The following is a 22,795-nucleotide window of genomic DNA, read 5'->3' as shown; positions in this document are numbered from 1 at the left end:
CCCCCTCATGGATGCACACACTCCCCCCCCTTCTCTCTCTCAAATAAATAAATAAATAAATAAATACATAAATAAATAAATAAATAAATCTTAACCAAAAAGGAAAAAAGAGAGAGAGAGAGAGAGAGCTCATACTTAGAATCAAGATACCCGGGTTCTGATCATTCCTAACACACTGCCCATCTGAGACTCACAGACCCTTCTGGCTTCCAGTTTCCTCATCTATAAAATACTTTCAAGGCTACAAAAGCCAAAGATCTAAAGGCCATTTGGCTCATCCTTCTGCCTCCAGATGTGTATCTGTCTAATCTGGAAAGGCTGCCAGAGGTGGAAATTCAATGACCTTGTCTGTGCCCCTGACCCAGAAGTTAATCACCTGCAGTTAAAAATGCCTTCCTTTTGCCTCTTCATCTTGCTTGTCGTGTAAGCAAGAATCTCAATGTTCTCTCAACTGTTTCCTGGGGAGAGGGTAGGTGTGTCTCCTTCCACAGTCAGGAGCTGAGCAGGGAGGGTAGAATCAGGGCCAGGCCAGGGGGTGCAACTGCCCAGGGAACTCGTTCTCCATCTGGTTCCATCAGGACCTCCTGTGTAACTTTAAACAAACTCCAGGGACCGGGGCACGCCTTAGATCTGCTGGATCAGAGTCTCAGGGGTTTGGGCCTCTGTGTCTGTGGTTTTTAAAAGCTCCCCAGTTGATCCTGAAGCTCCATCAGTGTTAGAGAGGGCCTGTGGGGGTCCTGCGGCCATCCTCTCCCAGGGGCTGGGAAAACCTTTGGGGTCTCAGCCTCTTCTGTCACTGGGCTATGGAGACAAGACTTACAGATGAGGCATCCAACTCAGGACCACGGCCGTGTGTGAGCATCGCAGCCTGGAGACAGGCTCAGGGCAGCGGGGACGACCCCTTGCAGGGTCTCACATCTTGGTCAGAGCCTTCCTCATACCTTCCTCCGCCTCCTGATTGGTCTCCATCCTTCAGCACACTTTTGACTGCTGGATTCTCAGACCTGAGCTTCTCCCCGTGTCTTCTTGACTTATGGGAAGATTTCTTATTTCCAACACTAACCCCCCCTCAATCTGCCCTACTCACCCCTGTCTGAATGCAGGGGGGCTGAGCCCAGGGAGCAATGCTTGAGGTTTCCCATCTCCTTCAGCGTGCTCTTCTGGAAAGGACATTTCTGAGCTCTCCAAGCACGGCCTGGACGTCACCATGGGATGAGAGGTGCTCTGGGGTCTGTGTCTGCTCAGAGAGCACTACCGCCCCCCCCCCCCCAGCATTCCCTCCTCCCGGGAGACTCTTTCCACGGTCACCCGCTCTCCTCCGTGGTGGCCAGGACCAGAGGATGAGCGAAGACACTGCAAGCTCCAAAATGAGGTGGGAAGAAGCGCCTCCCCCGGCTCCTCTCCCCCGTTGCGGTGTGCTTCTCTCGCCCAGGGAACCTTCCAGACACCACTGACGGTTCAGCAGCAGCTGTTTAGCATTTACATTTACACAGTGCAAGGTTATTTGACTGCCACGATCTGATCTTCTCTAGTTAATAACCTTGACTTATGGAATAATAGCAGCAATGGCTCCATTTCTTTGCCTGGCAGAGACGCCTGCTTGCTGGAGCTAGTGGGTGAGCACAGGCCCCTCTCTCCAAGCCCCTCTGCCTTCTTCTCCCACAGGGAAGAGGACCCTGCAGGACCAGGGAAGTCCAGTGGGCTATCCCTATGCTCAGGTTCTTCTTCCCCAACTTCCTCTCTTTGCAGAGCAAGACCCCTGGCCCTGGATCCTTTCTGGGGCCCACCTCTTTCCTGCCTCCTGTCCCCCTTCGCAGTCCCAAGCCACAGGTAGGACGGATCTTGCTCCCTCTCCTCTCTGGGAGTCCTTCCTGGCAAGGGTTAACTGTGTGTATAAAATTGATTGCGATTTTAGTAATTCGGTATAATCACAGTCTACCAGCAGGTTGCTTTTCCAGCAGGAGGGTTTGGAATTATTTTCTGGAGTTTGCAATATAGAACTTAAATTAAGCCTCAGAAGTCAGGGGAGCTCCGCAGCATCCCTAATGTGGTGCTAAATTCTCAGCAGCACAGTCTCTGTATTAAAGCCTTTGCTGGCAATTAGGTTCATTAACTATCACAATACCTTATTTATTACTCGTAGTGCCATATGGTTTCGCAGCTAAAGAATGGCGCCCGTTCTCCTACAGACCATTTGGCATCATAAAAATGTTAACAAATAATATTATGGCTCTCGGGGGCACAAGGCCTTGCTGGGTTCTGGGCCTGAGCGGTGGGAGAGAATATGAAAACATTTTTCTTCTATGGCGAAATAAAAAATTCCTCAAGACAGAAGTATTCAAAGAATATAGCACTTGCATAACATAAATGGGAGTTTTATTTACTCTCGTAATGGTTATGTCAATATTTGCATCAGCTAGGACTTTTACTCATCTTCCTCTCCGCTCTCTTTTGGGTTGTTTTCACGTTCATCTTTGCCCTTCTTGTCTACTTCTGTGATGTGAGGCCCCGCCAGCCAGCAGCACGCAAGGCCCCGGGTGAGCTGCCTGCGGGGCGCGGTCATACGTTCACCTGAGCCCCAGGTCCATCACAGGTCTGCCCCCTGAGTGCGACCTCCTCCTCTGCTCGAATCCTGCCTCGGGCTTCGTGTACCACTTCTGTCCTCTGCTAGAGTTCTTTGTGGAAGTTGGGAAGCCAGGCCTGTGCTGGTGACACCCTGTGGTGAGCAGACACTCTGCTGCCAGGCTTTGCCCACCCTCCCGCCTTGGGGGGGGGGGGCTTTGAGGGGCAGGAAGGGGACCCTCAGGAGGGTGGGAGACATACATTTCAAAGGGCCAGTTGGACAAAGCACCTCCTGGCTCCTTATCCCCTGGATGTGGAAGTGCAAGCCAAATGCCTGGGGGCCACAAGCAAACATGACCTAGAGGACAAGTTCTCTGCCATTCCTGAACAATGGCTCCTAAGGGGCCAGAGGCAGATCCTTGAGCTGTGCTGCGAGCTGCAGGGGCTCCCCTCACTGCCCCGCCACGGCCTTCCTCTGAACGGGAGGGTCTGCCTGGGCAGTGTTGCTAAGCAGGTTTCAGAGAAGAATTTGTGTTCTTCCTTCTCCCAAATGACTCTAGACCCCAATGGGGACACTCCTTGGGAAGCACTATGATGTAATGATTAAAACAGTGAACACTGCAGCTAGATCCCCTAGTTTCAAATTCTAGTGTTGCCAACTACCAGCTCTGTGACCTTGTCATGGCTCAGTGTCTTCATCTGTAAAATGGGGATAATAGTATCCACCCCTGCAGGGTTGTTCCAAGGCCTAAATGAGTGCGTGTCTCTAAGATCCTCGGACAGTAGCTGGCACCAAGCATGTGGGGGGGACAGCTGTGCCTGGAGGGGTTCTCCTGGAGTCTCCTTTTTCTTTGCTCTGATGTTTCCTTGTGTCCCTTCGAGGCATTTGGGAGGGTGGACTGTTCCCAACTTCACAGCCATACCGCACTAGCCCCAAACCCTGATTCTGACCCTGAACTCAAGCCATGTGCATGGCAGCAATGCCAGGATGACCAGTGCCCTCGCTCACACGCTTCCTCTGCTGGGAGAACACATGGTCACCTGGGGCTCACCAGTGCAATGACACCCCCCCCACACACACACATACCATGGCGGGCCGCAGCTGACGGAGACCACACTGAGACTGTCAGGCTGGATGAGACCTCAGAGACGACTAGACAAGGTGGTAACATGGCCACGGCCACACAGCCAGGGAAGGCAGGTGCAGGACCCCGTCATGGTTGGCAGATGAGGCTTTGGGATGAGCTGACTGCAGCATGACAGTGCCCTGAGAGCACCCCCTCATGCTCCGGGTGCTGGGTCCCAGGGGCCCCAGAAAGAAATGGGCTAATCCCAGAGAGGGCAGTGTCAAAGGAAGCCTGTTCTCTTTCCTGTAAGCCTCGTCACGATTCGAGGTGTGGGCGACTCACTGCCCTGCTGGCCCAGCTGGTTCCTTGGGAATCACTCCCTTTGTTCAAAGGCAACTAGCTTGACTTCCTGCTAGTTTTCTCTTACTAAATTCCAGCAACTAGCTTGTTCCTCTTTCACTTCTCTAAGGGGTGACCCCTTAGAGGAAACTCTTCCAGGAGAAAGCACGCAGGGCCTGGGATCATGTAGTGACAGTGCGCAAAGACGTGTGTGTGCGTGAGCCCGCATCACAGGTACAAGCAAACACTATGTCTAAGGACACGCACAGCCCGGTGATACCTTCTCCGTGGACACGGCATCCGATCTTTCCAGGTGTCTTTGGACACGTTTCCTGATATTTGTCCACCTCACGTTCCCATTTGTAAATGGGGATGATGAAAAGATTCACCGCAGAGCATTGGCGTGATGGTGAAATAGTACGTGTAAGAAGCCTGAAGCCTCGTCCTGTAACATGCGCTGAGACAATGCTAGCTCTCACCATAACCACTAATATTGTAGATGATCGTCTACCATGGGGCAGGTTCCAGCCGTCATATCTCTGTTGTGTGTGTATTTTTTCTGTCATCTCATTTAGTCTTTACAACAACCTGTGTGCTAGATAATCTCTTCCCCGTTTTACAGAGGGCCAGAAGAGCTGAGCCAGCTGCAGGAAGCATCCTTGAGCCTGTACCTTTGGCCCTAAGTGTGGCACTTGCTCTAACCTCCAGAAGTGCCTTTCCTCTGCCCCGTGAAAGGACCTGCATGGGGAGTGCAAGGCTCCAGGTCGCTGGGAACACTGCGAGGGCTGAGGCACCCCAGCAGCTCCACTGCTCCCTGAGATTGGCCCTGCCCAGCTCCCTCAGCAGGACTGGAAAGGGCAGGGTCGGGCTGTTATGATGTGGGGTCGATCTCACCAGGGCTAGACCCTCCAGCCAAGCTGATGGTGAGGAAAGGCAGAGCGATCAGGAGTAAAAGCTGTGACCATGAGGACAAGAGACAAGTAGAAGGAGAGGATCAGGAGATTGTTTTCAGGAACATTAGACAGAGACCAGGGAGAAGTGGGTAATTTTAATCCCACGCAGCTGCTGGAAATTAATTTCACTGTGCTGGTGCTGGCTCTTCTCCGTTCCAGCCCACTTCATGGATGCCTGATGGAGTGCTGGGCCTGAGGAAAAAGGGCCTGCCCAGAGTTCATGGGCAAGCTGGTGTTTCTTCAGCCTAGACAATTCTTGGGGCACCTGGCTGGCTCAGTTGGAAGAGCACGTGACTCCTGATCTTGAAGTCCTGAGTTCGAGCCCCACGTTGGGTGTAGAGATTACTTAAATGAGTAAATAAAAACTTTTAAAAAAATCTAGACTCTTCTGAAGAGAGGCTGAGGTGAGATAGCAGGAAGAACTTCCCAGGAGCAAAGAATATGACCAGTGGGGGCGGAGGAAAGAGGCTGTAAACTAGCTGCTTGGGCTTAGAAGGACAGGAGATAGTGACAGGGCCCTCTGCTTCTGGAGTCTGTGCCAAGGGTGTGAGCGCCACCCCAGCTCAGTCACCCACTTGGGCACAGGACCCCCACACCGCCACACCAGAGGGCACCCGCGCCCAGACACTGGTGCTCAGACACTCCACTCGGGCACAGAGGACAGACGTCTCAGACACGGACAGCATAGCCACCTCCTCCCCCACGCCCACGTTATGGGTGGGCAGATGTCTGCTTTTGAGACCATTGGCGCTCACTCCTGGCTGCACAGGAGAATTACCCGGGGAGCTTTAAAACAACAACAACAACAAACACCGAGGCCAAGGTCCCACTTTGACGTTTTGACTTAACTGGCCTGCAGTAGGGCCTGGACAGGGCTGTTTCCAAAGCTCCGGGTGATTCTGGTAGCAAAACGGGGGTGAGAAGCGCGCAGGTGTGAGACAGACCTCGCTTTCTCCTCGCTTTCTCCACGCTGGCCGGCGTCCCTTTCAGTTCCACCTTGTGACCACTAGAGGTCAGCAGGGCTTGGAGGAAGTGGCGGCGGGTGGCCGGGCCAGAGCCGCGCCTGGACCGGGGGTGCGTGGCGGCCTCGGGCGCGCGGCTAGAGGTCAGGCGCGGACTTGATCCTGGGCGGAGAACCGACACCGCGAGAGGGCGGAGGCGGCCCGCTAGCAGGATCGAGGCCTGTGAGCCACACAAAGTCAACTTCACTTAAGCAGACTTAAAAAAAACTATCCGTGGTTAAAACTTCCCAATGCAAGGCCCCCCGCAGCAAGCGCCTCTCTGCACCAGGACTGTCCCTCCTGGTCACCGCCTGGCCCTGGGCGCAGGTGGCGCGCGCGGAAGGTGAGCTCATGGCCGTGTCGCACACCGCGGGCCTCCATCAGGCAGAGAAGTATTTTGCCTTTCCGTAGGAGGAGTCAGCGCCTGGATTCCAAGGGTTGTTTATTTAGACTCACTGCTGTTTTTGCTGGAGAAGAGTAAAGCAGAAAGTTCCTTTACTTTGGCTAAGATGGGACACGCAGAGCAGCACGGAGCCCAAATTTGAGATGAGCAAATAGAAGTGAACCAGTGCTCAGCCTCCTTTCATCCTCTCCAGGAATGATAATGCCAAAGAGAGAGAGGCCGCTTCTCCACATTTTGGTTTCGGAGAAATGAAAGCAAGGATAGTGTATCTTCTATTGACAATACGGGACCTGAAAAATGAAAAATGCATAGGCCGCCCTGCTCGACTCCTGGCAGCTCTTTCCCGGTCCCAGGTTCCAGCTCCTGGACCCCTTCTTGGCACATTGCACATGCGTGCTCCTAGCCTTGCGGGCAACCCAGTGTTCTGATTGCTCTTTACAAAGCCCCTTTCCCTCTAAACTGCCAGGCGGCTTGGTGGCTGAATAAGCTTCTAGCATGTAGTGGATGTGCAATACACCTTTGTCAAACCAAAATGTTTGTTGCCAATCTTGGCCTGAATCTAACTTGCATGATATTTAAAATCAACCCACAGAGGGTTTTTTTTCTAGACCTTTTCTGTTCAGCCCCCAAAGCCCTCCCATTCTTAACCTTCAAACATCTGGGGAAATTCTTTTTAAAATACAGGTTCCCAAGCCTCACACTCCTAGAGTGGTAATTGGGTAGCTTTTAGGGTAGAGATCAGGAACATGCATTTTCTACCAATGGCTCAGGTGATTCTGAATCACTGGGGAGTAGGGGGTGGTTGAGGGGATGAGGGATGAGCCATCCTCTTGCCACTACCCCACAGCTCCTGGCTGGGCCCTTCACCCAGCCTGGGCTTCAGCATGGTCCAGGGAGATAGGCCAGGTGGTGTCTGATACTCCCCTGGGCCTGCAGGCCTCCCTTGGGCGGGTAGCAGTGCTGTGAACGCTCTCTTTGTCCCCAGCACGGAGAGGTCAGGGTTCCCTTCTCTTGCTGCACCTGGTCTGGTTCACCCACCACTGCACAGTTTCTTTCTTTGCTCCCCCTGTTCTGCTGCCCTTTCCTTGGTCTCCCTTAGCAATGCCAGCATCCACAGCAGGACAAACATGGCAGGCCCCATCCCAGTAGGGGACAATTGTGAGGGGCCCTGAAATTAGACTTGGGGGCTGAACGTGGGGCCCTTGTGGATGTGGTTTTGGGTTTCAGCCTGGCCCTTAGTGGAATGAAGGGACTTAGGGTAGCTGGAGGAGAGAGGGGTCTGAGAGCCTGGTGTGTAACCAGCAGCCTGGTCCCCTCCTCCCCACTGCTTGGAATTCCATCAAAACCCTCTTCATAACCAGTCAAGGCACATGATTAGCAGCCCATTCTCCCTTCTCACAAAGACATTGTCCAAAAGGCCACCCTGCAGGGAGTCATCTCCATGAGTCCAACTAGGTTACAGGGGGAAAAAAACTATAATAAAAATAGCTACGGGTGCCTGGGTGGCTCAGTCGGTTAAGCGTCCACCTCCAGCTCAGGTGGGGTGGTGGATTGAGTCCTGCATCAGGCTCCCTGCACAGTGGGAAGTCTGCTTCTCCCTCTCCTTCTGCCTGCCACTCCCCTTGCTTGTGCTTTCTCTCTCTCTGCCAAATAAATAAATAAAACCTTTTTTAAAAAAAATAGCTACAATTATTGCAGACATGGACTAGACACCTTATACATTATATTAAAACTCCTACCAATGTTTAAATGTAGCATGCATACGCATTTCTCTCTCCATCGGACAGATGACACAAGGCTTAAACAGTTTGCCCCAGACACAGCTAGTAAGGGGCAGAGACAGGATTTGATCCCAGATCTGGCTGGCCAGAGCTCCAAAGCCCAACCTCAAAGACTGAAGAAAAAGTAAAGATTTGTATACCCTACTGGGTTATCCCCTGCCCGGGGCTGTGCTGTGTGGAGGCTTTGGAGGCAAAGCGCCTAGGGCAAGTGAGGGTCTGTGAAACTGTGGCCCTGGACTCTAAAACAGAAGGAAGTGACAAAATATAAATGTTTAAAGATATTTAAATGACAGCAGAACAACATTAGGATGAGTAGTTAACCCACTGCTCACAACTTAAGTTTAATGAGGGCTTATGCACCTTCTGATAAACTGGGGGTGTCTTCTAAAGACGGCCTGTGGGCCACCATCCCTGCCCCCCCACAGCCACCAGAACCTTCTCCCTACTACCCATCTATCACCTCCATCGCCAGCCCAGCCTCCTACAAGAGAACCCTGAAGGGATACAGAGGACCGGAGGTCAGACCTGCCGAGTGATCCCCTGAGAGCCAGCTGCCTCTTATTTCAGTGTTCTTGCCTGCAGAATGGGAATAATATATTTGTCCTCCCTAACTCCTGAATAGTCAGAAGGCTCAAATAAAACCATCTTTTGAAAAGCGTCAAGTCCCACGGTCTATCTAAAGAGCCTGGACCATAAAGGACAAGGATCTCTCAGAATAAAAGATATAGGCTCAAATCAAAACTTGGAACATATTGGGGCGCCTGGGTGGCTCAGTTGTTAAGCGTCTGCCTTTGGCTCAGAGTGTGATCCCAGAGTCCTGGGATCGAGCCCCGCATCGGGCTCCCAGCCCTGCTGGGAGCCTGCTTCTTCCTCTCCCACTCCCCCTGCTTGTGTTCCCTCTCTCACTGGCTGTCTCTCTCTCTGTCAAATAAGCAACAAAATCTTAAAAAAAAAAAAAACAAACAAACTTGGAACATATAAGTAGTTCCCAGTGTCTTGTGTTAATTCTCTTCTACCCCCGATCTCATAGGGTTTCAGATTCCATAAGGATAATTTCTAACTTACATGGCGCGTCACCTTCTGTATCCCATTCAGCCATGCTAACTATTTTGTAAAGGAGGCGGGAGTACCTCTCTCTATTTCTCTGTCACAGGTACAATTTAACTGAGACTCAGAGAGCTAAAGTAACTTATCCAGGGTCCCCAAATAGTAAGAGCTTAAGTGTCTAAGACCAACCTGAACACCAGCCCTCCTCACAGGCTTTTTGACCTTAGCCCATTTTTGTAACTCTCTGAGCCTAAATTTTCTCATTTGGAAACGGGGGTAATAAGAACCATCTTGGAGCACCTGGGTGGCTCAGTCTGTTGAGCATCGGGCTCCGGTTTCAGCTCGGGTCACTATCTCATAGGTGGTGAGATCCAGCCTCCCATCGGGCTCTGTGCTCAGTGGGGAGTCGGCTTGAGATTCTCTCCCTCTGCCCCTTCCCCCGCTCTCTCTTAAGTAAATCTTTTTTTTTTTTTTAAGAACCATATTTAAAATAGATATGTAGCAGTCAGGCCTAGAAGATTAGATGATAGAGAGGTTGAAAAATCACTCCTCACAGTTACTATATGGTGCTCAGCAAATACAGATATTTAGTATTGTATTTATTTATTATGACGATAGTCGTTATCACAGCATACGTACCTATTCTTTCTTCTCTAAGCCTCTCCCAAAGCAACACATACACACATACATTAGCTTTCTTTCCAGGAATAAAGACTTCACATTGAGCTCCTTGGGGAGACTGGGCCAAAATGTCATCCTGACTTTGGCTTGATTCTCAAGATCATGCAAAGACAGAAAAGTTAGACACAGAGGAGGAAGATGAGAGCTTAGACAAAAAGCGGGAGAGAGGAGACCCAGGCGGAAGGCTGCGCTCCGCAGAGCCTGCACTGTCAAGTTACAAACCAGTTGCACATCCGTGACCCTGGTGGTTTGGGAAGCCTGACGCCCAAGGGCAAAGTCTACAAATAGGCCCTGGGTGGGTAGGGAGGTCCCAGGATACTTGGGAACCTGATTCTGCATTTCATTATCAACAACTTGGATCCAGACTGTGACAGGACAGTACAAACACGTTCGTTCAGAGGCTGGAGTCACACTCAGCCCGGCTGTGAAGTTAGGGTTTAGTACTAAAGGTAGTCCGCCCCACATATGCCCCGTCCATGAGAAAAGGTAGGGAGGGAGCCCTGGGAGGCCCTGGCTGGCTGGCTTCTTAAGTCCCAACCCTCTGCTAGCACTGACTTCCTAGATCTGGCTACCCCTCTGGCCACCAGTGATGAGCTGGTTTATGGCAGCTTTGCTCCAGCTCTGGAGCGGTCCTGAGCACGGGTGACCTCCTTGGAGTTAGATTTTGAAGGGTACAGGATTCTGGCCTGGACAGACAGGCAAAGATACATTGGGCAGAAGGCATAGTCTGTCCCAAGCCGTGGAAGCAGGACAAGTTTCATGAGGGAGAATGGTGCCAACTTGTAAAGGTCTTAAAGGCCATGCCAGGGAGTTCAGGCTGTTTTTTTTGTTTGTTTGTTTTTGTTTTGTTTTTTTAAATGTAGACCATGAGCGGAGCCACTGAAGGGTTTTTGGTTGGAAGAGTGACGGATCTGTCCTTTTGAAAAATAATTTCAGTTGCCTTTTGGAGGAGAGGTTGCCAAGAAGCGGAAGGAAGGAAAGAAGGCAGGAAGGAAACAAGCAAGCAAAGTGAGCTAAATTCTCCCCAAGGTAAGTCTACCCCGTAATTGTTTTGATGATATTTCTAGACAAAGAAGTATCCTATGACATGATAGAAAAGAACAGAAAACTTGCAGAAAGCTCTAATGAGACGGGCCAGGACTAGGCTGGGCAAGCATGGTGCCTAGGGTGCAGAATTTTCCAGGCATCACTCTTAGAGGCATGCAAATGCCCCGAGGGTGAGGCCTCCTTCAGCTTGCCCCCCACCCCCCAGTCTCACCCTAGTCTCGGCCCTGCTGACCGGCTCGTGGGGGCAGTCAGCTGTGATCTAACACAGAGGAGGCAGCAAACCTGGGCTCATTCGTACAGGGTTTAAATGCAAAGGCAAGTGGCCCAGCTGCGGGGCCTACCTGGACCCAAGTCCCGATTCTACCCTTGATGATCTCAGTCAAGTTGGTTTCCTCGTTCATAAAATGGAGGTACTGGGTACAGTGCTGTATAATTTCCAGGCATTGTCACCCATGGCTGGCACACTCTTAGAGACCTCATGCCAGAGGGGACATTCCTTTCCGAAGCAAGAGCCTGTGGAAGGACGGACTCCTCTTACCTCCTTGGTTGTTAATGATTTGGGCCTAAGTCCCTCATTCTCAGAAACATGCTCCCCTGTTTGTTTAAAAACTCTTCCTGGAGAGAGAGAGAGAGAGAGAGAGAGAGGGAGAGAGAGAGAAAGCAGCTTATTTCTTGCTTTGTTCTTTCAACTCTTTGAACAAATATTTATTAGGAGCCTATAGGAAGGGAGCAAGCCTCGTCCTGGTGCTGTCATACCACAATCTGCAGGAAAGAGCCCAGCCCTCTCTACCCTCAGGAAGCTTACATTAACTAAAGGGAGCTCTGGGGAGGCTCCAGGGAGGGGAGCCAGGAAATAAACGAGCAGTCTCACAAACAAAGGAAACACTTTCCGCTGGTAACAAGTGCTATGAAAACAATAAAGCAGGGCAGAGGGCCTGGGGGTAGGAGGCAGTAGTAGGGAGGATTTCTCCAGGGAAGTGCTCTTCGAGTTAAGATCTTAACATGCAAACAAGTATATTGTATGATAGCAGGAGAGACTGGCATGTGGAGGTGGGGAGGGGGAAGAAATCAAGTGCAAAGGTCCTGAGGTGGGAAGCAGCAAACTTAATTATAGTATCTGCTTTGAGTGGGGTGTACAGAGTTTGGGTATGATTTCTAAACAAGGGAGGAACAAATATGTCTCTGGCCCTGATTCAAAGTAGCATATCTGTATTCATATCTGCATCTAATTCTCCGTCCCCCCTCTCTGTACCAAGGACACCTTATTTGGGTCACAGCTAAACACTCCTGTAACTACAGCTGCCCTGCCCCCACCCCCCACCCCTTCCTCTATGACCTAGCCATGGCTTCACCACTGATGTTTCCTTTCCTTTCTAGAACCACTGAGAGCCATCACTGACAGAAGCATCTTACCATTTCCTGCCCAGGCCAAAGCCCAGCTTGCCCTCCCCCCGCTTCACCTGCTCCTGGTGGAGGTAGGAGGCTCCCCAACACCTGGCTTCCCTCCTGGGAATCCAAGCGATGATAAAGAGGGATCTCTTCCCACGTTACGCCTTCCCGCAATCAGAAGGTGCTGGCACCTAATTTTGCTGTATCTGGTAGAGTTCACAGACTATCACAGAATTTCATAACTAGAGTTGCCTTGGCGAGAAAACAAGTATAATATTTTCATGGTATCTACAAGGACCCTGAGGCCCCAAGGAGGGGAAATAACTTGCTCAAGTTCAGAGAGTAAATTAGGGAGAGGTCTTAGGGCTCTTCTCAAAGAACTTTAAGACAGTCAGAGACATTCCTATATAGTATTTCCATTTTTACAGAGGAGAACATTGAAGCACAGAGAGGTTAAGTGACTTTGCCCAGGGTTGCACAGGAAGGGGTTTGCAGAGGTGGCCTTGGATCCAAGTCTTCTAACTGGAATTCCAGTGTTCTTACAGTTTCACCATGCGCTGTCCAGTCTGCCTAACAACAACAACAACAACAACAACAACAACAACAACAACAGTAACAACAAAAAGGAAACATTTCAGAATATTCCAAAGAGATGTGGAGGAAGAAATAAAATTACCATCCTCCATGATCACTCTTTTTTCTTGTTACTGAAAGCACTCAACAGACAGTAAACACAATAAAAGGAAAATTCTCTTTCTGGGAAAATGGAAAATTAAGTCTTTGAAGAGAGCTTCCACACAGTGAAACATTGGTGCAGTTTATTCGAGTGCTTTCCCTTGAAAGAAAATCCCCTCGGATGACTGGGAGCTCCTGTAGAACGGAGCTTTCATAAACGGGAGAAATCCGTGTCTTGCAGTAGACTCCGCAGTCAATGTAATGTTTTTCCTGCTCTTCACCAAATTTCTCTTCTTGGTAATATTTTTGGCGTTTTAATTTTAGACATGGGTGAGGGAAGGGGAGAGAACTTTGTTTTAAAACTTAAGTCTGATGTTCATAGCACTAGAATCACATTTGATCTTTTTTTTTTTTAAAGATTTTATTTATTTATTCGACAGAGATAGAGACAGCCAGCGAGAGAGGGAACACAAGCAGGGGGAGTGGGAGAGGAAGAAGCAGGCTCATAGCGGAGGAGCCCGATGTGGGGCTCGATCCCATAATGCCGGGATCACGCCCTGAGCCGAAGGCAGACGCCCAACCACTGTGCCACCCAGGCGCCCCAGAATCACATTTGATCTTAACCTATTTGTTCCTTTGACACGGAGTAGAAGAGACAGCTTTACAAAGAAAAGGTTGGGCAAGGTATGGACCTCCCTTCCAATCCTGCTGACCACCTTCCTTAGAGGAAATAGGTCTCTGCCTCTGTAAGCATGGGGTACAAGCAAGGGGGTGCCCAGATGAGGGGCAGCTTGGGGAATCTGATAGACCTAAGTTTGTGTCCCAGCACTGCTCCTAATGAACTGTGGGATCATGGCCAAGTTCATTAACTTCTTTGAGATTACAGAGACCTCAAAGCTCAAGGTAAGAAATCTGCCAAATTTTATATCACTATTAAATGACAGAACTGGGTTTGACAACCACGTTAGTCTGACTCCAAAGCCCAGAAGGTAGGGCACACGGCTTCTCCATCGGATTCTCAGCATTACTAACCCCCAGAGGAACGTGCTCAGGGATTGTGCCTGTGGGAATCATGACTATGAAGTACCAGGATCAGTTTCAAACCAATATGTCAGAATGGAGATACATATGTGTGCACGTGCATGTGTGTAAGTATATATATGGATACCTGTGCACATATATGTAAAGAGAGATAACACATCTCCAAATGTATATGACATGCTTCGAACTGGCCACACGGGGAAAGCTGATAGTCTTGTTACAACTCTACTGCTATTATTGTTAGCTTATGAGCCACAGGAGAATCTCAGCCTTGTGTTCTCCAGTCCCACCAGTTTTGACCTCAAATTTTATTATCCAGCTTCATCACCCCCTTGAGCTTGTTTTGAAAATCAAATCTTTCCCCTATGGGCAAGATAGGCCATGACTGAAGACTTTGCAAACATTCACACTATGTGCTTTGCAGGTAGTTTTACAAGATTTCCAAGAATGACTGAAATACATCAACAACACCCTCAGGAGGGCCCCCAGAGGGCTCTGGTCCCAAGTCCTGGCTGAATATGGCCTCTGGCTTTGGGAACATTGTACTGCCTCTCTGTTCTGCTTCCTGCCTTGTAAAATGGTGAGATCGGACTAGATGATGTTTAAAGTCCCTTTCGGTTTTGAGTTTATCAGGCACTTTGAAGCAGGCAACCCTTTTTGGTTGTCTCAGCTCTAGTATGCTTACCCAAAAGTTAACCGCCTTGCTTTGTTGTTCGTCATGCCTGACATACATGAGTGGCCTGAGTGCCTGGGGTCCTCGTTTGCAATGAATGCAGCGGGTCTTCTAGCCCATCCACTCGTCATATTAACCCACTACCTCCATTCTTCCCTTCAACCTGGAGGCCACGGGGCGTGAAAGAAAGACATTGGAATGTACCATCTCCTTACAACCAACGTGTTCAGGAACCTTTACTTCTTTCCAGGACCTGGCTTACTTCTCATGATTCCTGCCGTGTGACATGAGCACCGTGAATATCTTTCTCTAAAGTCTGTCACTACGAAGGGTGTCCCTTGGTAAAGCTTTTCCCCACCTTTTCTTCTACTGCTTCCCCAGTGGGTTAGGCTGAAAAATTACTTTTTCCTCTTTGTTTGTGGGGATTGTGAAGAAACTCAGGCCATAGGGGAGGCCTGTTCCAGACTTACAGTCTTACCCCCAAGCAAGTTGGGGAGGGGGTCTCAGTGTTCAGTCCCCAAGAAACAGACCCCCCCTCTGACTTCTAACAGCCTGGTGGTTAGATTTGAGAGTGTGGGCATTGGTGGGCCCCCCTTCTTCGGTGTGTGGTCAGAGGAAGTTTGCTTTATCTCTCTCAGTTTCTCCAGCTGTAAAATGGGAATAACAGCAGTACCCACTTCATGGAGTTATTTGTAAGAGCAAATGGCCAGTGCCCTCGAGTAAGTCCTCAATACGTGTCCACAGTGGGATTGCCCCGTAAGCAGGATCAGTGCAGGGCATGGCAAAAAGAAATTGGAGGGCATGATTGAAAATTGTAAGCCTATCAAATCAATATTCATTCTACACATACTACAGAGTTTCTCATCCTGTTGGCAGGGGCCTCTCCAAGAGACTACGAGAAGGACCAAGGAGCGTAACAAGATCAGAGGAAATGGAGAGGTCAGATTTGGGCTTCTTTGATTACTTTGTTATCTTTGATGCCAAGCAGGTTCTCTGGGGGGGGAAGGGGCGGGGGGTGCCAGTCAGCTCAAGCGCCTTCCCCCTTCTCTCCCCACTTTTATTTTGGAAAACAAGGAAACAATAACACAACGCCGCCCCCCCAACACGCACACCACCTGCACTTCCTGATTCCAACCCTGCTCATTAGATTCACCTTCTGAAGGCAGAATTCGTTCCGCTTTGTCTGCCTGCTTCAGTTGGTGCATGACTACTGGTACCCTTGGATTTTGGATTGTTATCAAAGAAGCAACATAAACACCCCAAGGCGGGTGGGGGCTCTTTTCTTACCAGAGATTTTGCAGAGACCGTAGTGCAAGCTGCCTACATTTGGGGAATGCCATCTCTGCCACTTTGTGATGAATCCACAAGGGGGAGGCTCCTTTAAGGAAAAGGAAGGAAATATGGGATGGAAGAAAGGAAGCAGGGAGAGCTATGGATCTGGGATAGAGCGAGCTGAGCACTTTCTCGGAGCCCTCTGTGACGTGTGGCCCCCAGTATAATTATGATCCACGTGAACCAGCGAGCAACTAGGAGGTGGCCACTGTCCCTACAACTTGCAGCTGGATAACTTAGCATCTGCCTAATAAATATTTGGCAAAGAGAAAAAAAATAGCAGGCAAGTGACTTCTGAGTATCAAGGCACCCAGCTTTCTGCAACTTTTCCAGTTTTCCCGTAACCTCCCATCCTATCCCCAGCCAGATGGAGCAGAAGACACCCACACTTCCCACGTGTTCCCTAGCACGAGGGGTCCCTCACCCCAGGTGGGTGCGCCGGAGCCTCCTTGCATAGCCAGAGTGAACACATGCGTGTGGACTGGGAGGAGGAGGGTGGGTGGGAGTCTGGAGTCGCCTGCCCGCCTCACCCTGGGCTTCTCTGCAGACCCCCTGGTCTTGTGAGCAGCGTCATCCTAAAGGTTCATAATAATCACAACAGGCAGCCCATCAGTGGCTCCCTGTCTGGCTGAGAGGTTTACAACTTAAACTCATGGCAGAGGGAGAAATTGGCTCAATCACTTGGAGTAATGGTACATGGAGAGCCAGTTGGGCATGACTGCTGTTTAACTCAGGGAAAACAGGCTGCCGCGCCTAACGTACGTACACACTAATAAACACGTCATGCTGCAGGGGGAAATTAACACCACCACCGCCTGCACTCCCCGCCTTGCCCTCCATTTGCCTGTTTGCCTCACCCCAACCCAAGAAACACAGGGCAAGACTGGGAGAGAAGGGCCACGGACAGATGCGCACAGCTATGGTTACGTCAATACTCACAGGTCACTGCTCCCTCTTTAAAGTGATTTAAAGTTTATCTATCACAGACTTTACCCCAGATATTTCTAAGGAGGCATTTTGGAGGTGGAGGGTGGAAAGAAAGATGACCTGACATCATCGCTAGGAATAGCTAACATTTTCAAATCTTCCTTTCATTGTGGGCCAGACACCCCTTGGGCATCTTCCTAGCTGCTCTGGTGAGGTGGGTACCATTATTGTCCCAGTTTACAGGTGAGGACACTGCAGCTCAAGGAGTCTAAGTAATTGACCCAAGATCACCCAGGACCCAAGAGGTGGGAGGTGGTATTTGAACACAGACCCGGGAGAGTAAATCAGAGCCCACGCTCTCAGCCTTTATGCTGCACTGGGGATTTACGGGAGGGAGGAGAGCGGTGAGGATGAGCTCATTGGCCTGCCCATTGTCTCTACAGTCCCACTTTTATTCCTTAAGGTTCCAGGTAGGTCCACATTATGATGCCTTCCTATCTGCCCTTGCCCAGCAGTCGTGCTGTTTTCCACCACAAACAAGAACTTTTACCGTGTGCCAAGTGTTGCAGACGCAGAAGTAAAACCCACAACCACCCTTGTTCCCACAGAGCGCACACAATACGTTAGCAGGAGAGGCAGGTAAAGAAAAATAGGTTCATGGGGAAAAGGATGAACTGTAAGCTGTCAGTATCTTTCCTGGTTTTTCCCTTGGTCCTTTCCACACAAGATGCTCCTCTCTCCAGCTGCACCTACCTTCGGGGTCAGCCTTGGGGATCCCCTTCTCCCAGGCTGGAATCCCAGCTCAGGCTCTGTGGCCTTGCTGCTACTGGCAAACAAAACAGGGTGTACTAATTAAGGTGAAGCTAGCTACTACAATAAATTCTGAAATAGCTGAAGACTAGGCCTGCCAGATTAGGGGGAAAAAAAGATATTAAGTTTGAAGTTCAGATAATTTTCTTGGTATAACTATGTTCTGTACGATATTTGGGATATATGTATACTAAGAATAATTCCTCATTTATCTGAAATTCACATGTAACTGGGGGCCCTGTTTTTTATTTGGCAACTTTATGCAAGACATGCAAGGTGTATTTCTTGTTTTTGTAAGTTCACAGTGGGTGTTCTTAGGAGGCTGGCAGTTTCCCCCTACAAGTTGTGATTCAGGGATCCAGGCTCCTTCCAGCTTGGCTCTGTCGTTTTCCTTACTCAGCTTCCCAGGTGTCTATGTCCTCATGGGGTCAGGTGGCAGGAAAGGACAGGGCATGGAGGATTTTGTGCAGGAGATTTTATGGGCCTCCTGGAAGTGGTACTTCTGCTCCCAATCCATTCGTTGGCCAGATCTCAATCACATGGCCTGGACCTACCAGCAAGGTGAGATGAGAAAGGTAAGCCAGTGTGTGCTTGGAAAGCTATGTGGAGAACAGCTAGCTAGTCTCTGCTGACCTGTCAGTACTCGTGCCTCAGGTGTGTCTCATAGCGCGTTCTGGTGCCTCAGGTGTGTCTCATAGCGCGTTCTGGGTTCAGTAAGCAGCCCTCCACCTGCCGGTGGCCAGAGCTGGAGATCGGATGCTCTCCTCTTAGCCCTGGACTGGTTAGCTAACAGCTCCCCGGGACTGGGAGTAGGAGGCCATTGTGACAGTAACAAGAAATGTGATTCAAATCAATTCATTTTAAATCAGTGCAATTTAATAAATATTTACTAATGCTCCTAGACTATTGAGACAAGCTTGGTTCTAGGCCCCTGAAGGAGGCAGAAATTGAAACGGAGCCCAGTGATGCCCTCAAGGAGCCGCATACATTTAAATGCAACAGCTATCCTCAACTCTTATCTATACCCCATTGATTTTTTTCAAAGGTTGGTGAAAAACCCATAGCTACAAAGAATTCTGCCCTAGGTGCTGGGAGACAGAATGGTCCCTCCTCTCCCAAATTCCTAAAACACTTGGCGTCTATATCCACTCATTCATTCATGCGTGCATGCACGTATGCATTCATTCAGTTAGTTCATTTATGAAAATTCAGCAAGCAGAGATCTGTTCTGTTTGACAGTGTACTAGGCTCTGTGGGTTGGGAGTGGGAGCACCAAGTTGAACAAGATTAGACCTCGCCTTCCGGAAACTCACAGTGGAGGGAGTGGTCAGAATGCACGTAACTCAGCTACCAGGCAGATGGTGGTAAATACTGTGATGAATAGTCCAGCAGCGCTTTGGGGCTGGGGGAGGAGGCAGAAATTAATTCTGACTGGGGGGTGGGGTGGGAAAGATTACATCAAGATCCAACAGCGACGTCCCAAAGAGACACAGGAACCTGCCCTGGTAAGGGAGGCTGAGTCAAAGCATCTGGCTCCCAACTCACAACAGCCTTGGCCCCCCGGGTGTCCCCCCCCCCCCATCTCCCACCCACTTAGACCTCAGAGAACAAGGCCATGAGCTTCCTCAAGGAAGAACTCCAAGGTGGTCTTCCCCTTTATCTAAACAATTCATATGAATTTTGAATTCCACTCCACGGGATACCAACGTTTGTTTTGCTATAATAATTTCAGTATAATTGGCTTAAATGACCTGTCAGCGAGTAAAATCATTCCACCCTGCGGCGCGTGCGCCCCTGACAAGCCACTTGTAAGCGCGGGGTACCTTCTCCAGAAACTCAGCTTCTGAGATGGGAAGTCCAAGGCGGCACGTATGCCGCTTCTTTTCTCCTTGTCAGGATGAATGAAACACGCCGCTTGCAGGACTCGGAGATGGGGCATAGTGCACAGATAACACAGGACTCACGGGTGAGGCCTGCGCTAGCTGACCGTGGGACGTTTCACACACTTCTCTCACGCCAGGGGAGAAAGAGAAAGAACAATGCAGCTCGGACAGGAGCTGTTTCTGGACCACTGTGTTTGCGGTGGCACCTCCGAGGCGCGTGACCCTCTCTCCCTGCACGCCCTGCTCGGCGTTGTGCAGAACGAGGGCACGCCTGTTGGAGAACAGCTGCCTCGGCTTGCAATCTATACCAGGAAACACCTCAAAAATTAAACAGTTGGCTATTTAATGTTAAACAGCATCAGAAAATGTGGCATACTTGCCCTCTCCTGGCCTCCCCACAATGAAATACCAAAGTGTTAAAAAAAAAAAAAAAAGGCCCCATGTGATGAGGACTTGGGGGTTAATTTTCAGCATGGTGCCTGGGGATTTAGCTGTGGGACTCCCATTACTTGTAATGGGAACCCTGCTGCTTCATTTCACGCATACTGTATGGAAACCGCACCCTTCCACGGCTACACAATTTTGGTTTTGAAATTGAGGCCTCTTTCTCAGAGCAAAGCAGTTTTTCAGAAACACCTAACTACTCAGTGTGGGCCTGGGGCCTGTGTGTTTGTGTTCATGTGTATGAGAAAGAGAGAGAGGGAAAATGCCTTTCTCCTAAGTCCAGGTGCCCCTTTCAAAACCAGCAGCATTAAAACGTGATGCCCAGTAGCTGACAACAGTGGTTGCTCCGTCTTATCCCAAAGCTTTGTCAGGAACCCCATAAAACTAGCACATGGTTGGTGACACCCAGTGAAACCCTGTGCTTCTGCCGTAATAACCTGAACCCTGCTGCCTGTCATTAAGGGACCTCTCTTATTAGACATCTTTTTTTTAAATAGCTGCCATCATCTGGTCCCAGTGTACATTAAATCCCATTATAATTATAAACACACTTCCCCATAATATCCGCTGCAGATTTCATCCACACTGCCTACCCCCTCAGGGCATCTTTGCGCTAATAACAACTCAGATTTGCTATTTGAGTTGACAACATTAAGGTCCCCACACCATTTGCAATATGCTGGGGAAGAGAGAGGAGAAAAAGGTTTCTCTTCCTCAATCATGAAGATCGTGGGGTCACAGTGACCCAAGGCCTCAGGAGCTAAAAGAGACAATAACCCTTCTTCCCTTTGAGAAGTCACTCTCTGCCCAACAGACGGGAGGATGGGTGTTCTTAGCACCTGGAGGCGAAGCCCAGGTATGTAAATACCACTAGCCAGGACTCCACCAGGAAAACGGATGGCGATTACTAATCAGAGAAGCCGTCTTCTTCTTTGGTTTTCTGTGCTTCAACTAACAGGAGTCCACATGTCACCTGATTATTTCCCCCTTCTGTTTTTTGGAGGGGGCATCTAAAAAAGTGACATGAAAGAATTAAAATAATTAAGAAAAAAAAAAGACAAACCAGAGAGAGCCATCAACCTACGCAGGGAGGATCAATTTGATTCTGGTGTTTTTGATGTCATTTGCATCTACCTAGAAATACCTGCAATAATGACCTTGAAGTCTAGTAAGGTCCCTCGCCTCCGGGAAAGGCCAGAGTAGGCCTGCAGTATCTTCCCTCAAGAGTCCCCAGGGGGGCAGCGATCCGAGGGTGCCTGCGACAGCCTGGTCTGTCCCCCAGTGGCAACCTGGAGTTCTCAACTGCTGAGGAGACTTCTTACGTTCTGGGGCCTTGCTGCCTGCCTCCCTCTGCAAAAAGGCTTTATTCCAGCTCATCTCAAGGGTTTAGTATGCAAAGTAGCTGCTTCTCCCCCAGAGGTAGGAGTCCTTGATTTATTGATCACGATAGGAAAGTCTACCTTTAAATTTTACGGCTGTTTTCTAGCCAAGGAGTTGGAACAAAATGAGTTGCAACATATCGTTACTACTCACTCAGGACACAGAGTACTCCAGACACCGCTGCGGCTTTCTTCCCGGGCTTCTGTCGGGCCGAAGGTTTATTGTAATTCAAAACTCCCTGCTCAACTTTTGCCTGTGATTTTGAGGAAGGTGGGAAGGTGACCTAAGCCTGTTTACCTGGTGGCCCCATTCAGTGGGCACCAGGTCTGTCCTCAGCTTGCCTGGCTGCTGGTAGCTCTCCACTTCAGTGGAGTAAGAAGAGAAGGAAAATCAAAAGCCCTTGTGTTCCTTTTTCTAACTTGCTAGAGGCTGTACCGTCTAGAAGTGAAAATCATGAGCTCTGCTGTCGTCATGGTCTGATTTAAAGCCTTAGCTCTGCCGTCTTGGGAAGGCGCTTAACCTCAGTTTTCTCATCTGAGAAATGGGGGAAAGGATAGCACCTGCCTGAATAGGGTTGTAATAAGGATTAAATAACACAGGATAGGTAATGTTACGATTCATAGTCTGTACTCAGAATGAGTTCTTATTTCCACCATCTCCTCCCTGTAAGATCCCTTAGACCTAACATAGCCCCCTCTGCCACAAACTGCGCTCTGAAAGGCTGCTACCCGTGGAGGGAATGTGTATAAAGGAGGAGATGAGGGAGTAAGAAGATTCAACGTGGAATTCTATTCCAAGGTCAATTCATCTATTCCCCTGTCTCCAGCATGATCTGGTAAGACTGAGGTCTCTCCTATTTTTAGACCTCTCTGAACTGATGTCCCAGCTTCCCTTACCATAGCCTTCAAGTAAAAAAAAAAAAAAAAAATCACTACAAATACATGAACATCAGAGAGAGAGTTTTCTCCTGTAATTTTCCATCCTGCTTGTCTTCAGGTGCCGCCATATGAAATCTCTGAACTGGGGATTCTCATCAGCCTTCGGGGGACCCAAGGACATAGCTCCGGCTATAAATGGTGCCAGTTTTGGTGGGGGAGCTGCTGCTGCTTTATCTGGGCCCAATAAACCTTATCAAACTGCTGTGCAGCCAGCCTTCAGCGCTAAGTGGAAATGCTTGGAGCCCAATGCTGGCTCTCAGCCCACAGCCTTGCCTTGCCTTCCTCCTTTTTGTTACCTTCTCCACCTCTTAAATTCAGGCATTAATCTGTCTTTAACACGTACTAACAAGGGCTGGGCTTCTTAATGGGCAGAGTTTATGAAGCAAGGGAGATTTTCACATTGAGTGAATATGGCATGGAGT

General features: G+C 49.6%; 1 long non-coding RNA gene across 1 annotated transcript; it reads left to right on the top strand.

Annotated features, from left to right (window-relative positions):
• The first annotated feature begins 10,649 nt into the window (after positions 1 to 10,649).
• On the top strand, positions 10,650 to 22,562 carry LOC148108815 (uncharacterized). Its single transcript, XR_015727014.1, has 4 exons — positions 10,650 to 10,863; positions 12,259 to 12,356; positions 15,536 to 15,598; positions 22,432 to 22,562. It is a non-coding gene; the product is annotated as an uncharacterized LOC148108815 (long non-coding RNA).
• Positions 22,563 to 22,795: the final 233 nt, after the last annotated feature.

Source organism: Ursus americanus, chromosome 16, assembly GCF_024610735.1.
Source record: "Ursus americanus isolate L20-20 chromosome 16, mUrsAme1.1.p, whole genome shotgun sequence".
Taxonomy (NCBI): domain Eukaryota; kingdom Metazoa; phylum Chordata; class Mammalia; order Carnivora; family Ursidae; genus Ursus; species Ursus americanus.
This window is presented reverse-complemented; position numbering and strand designations above follow the sequence as displayed.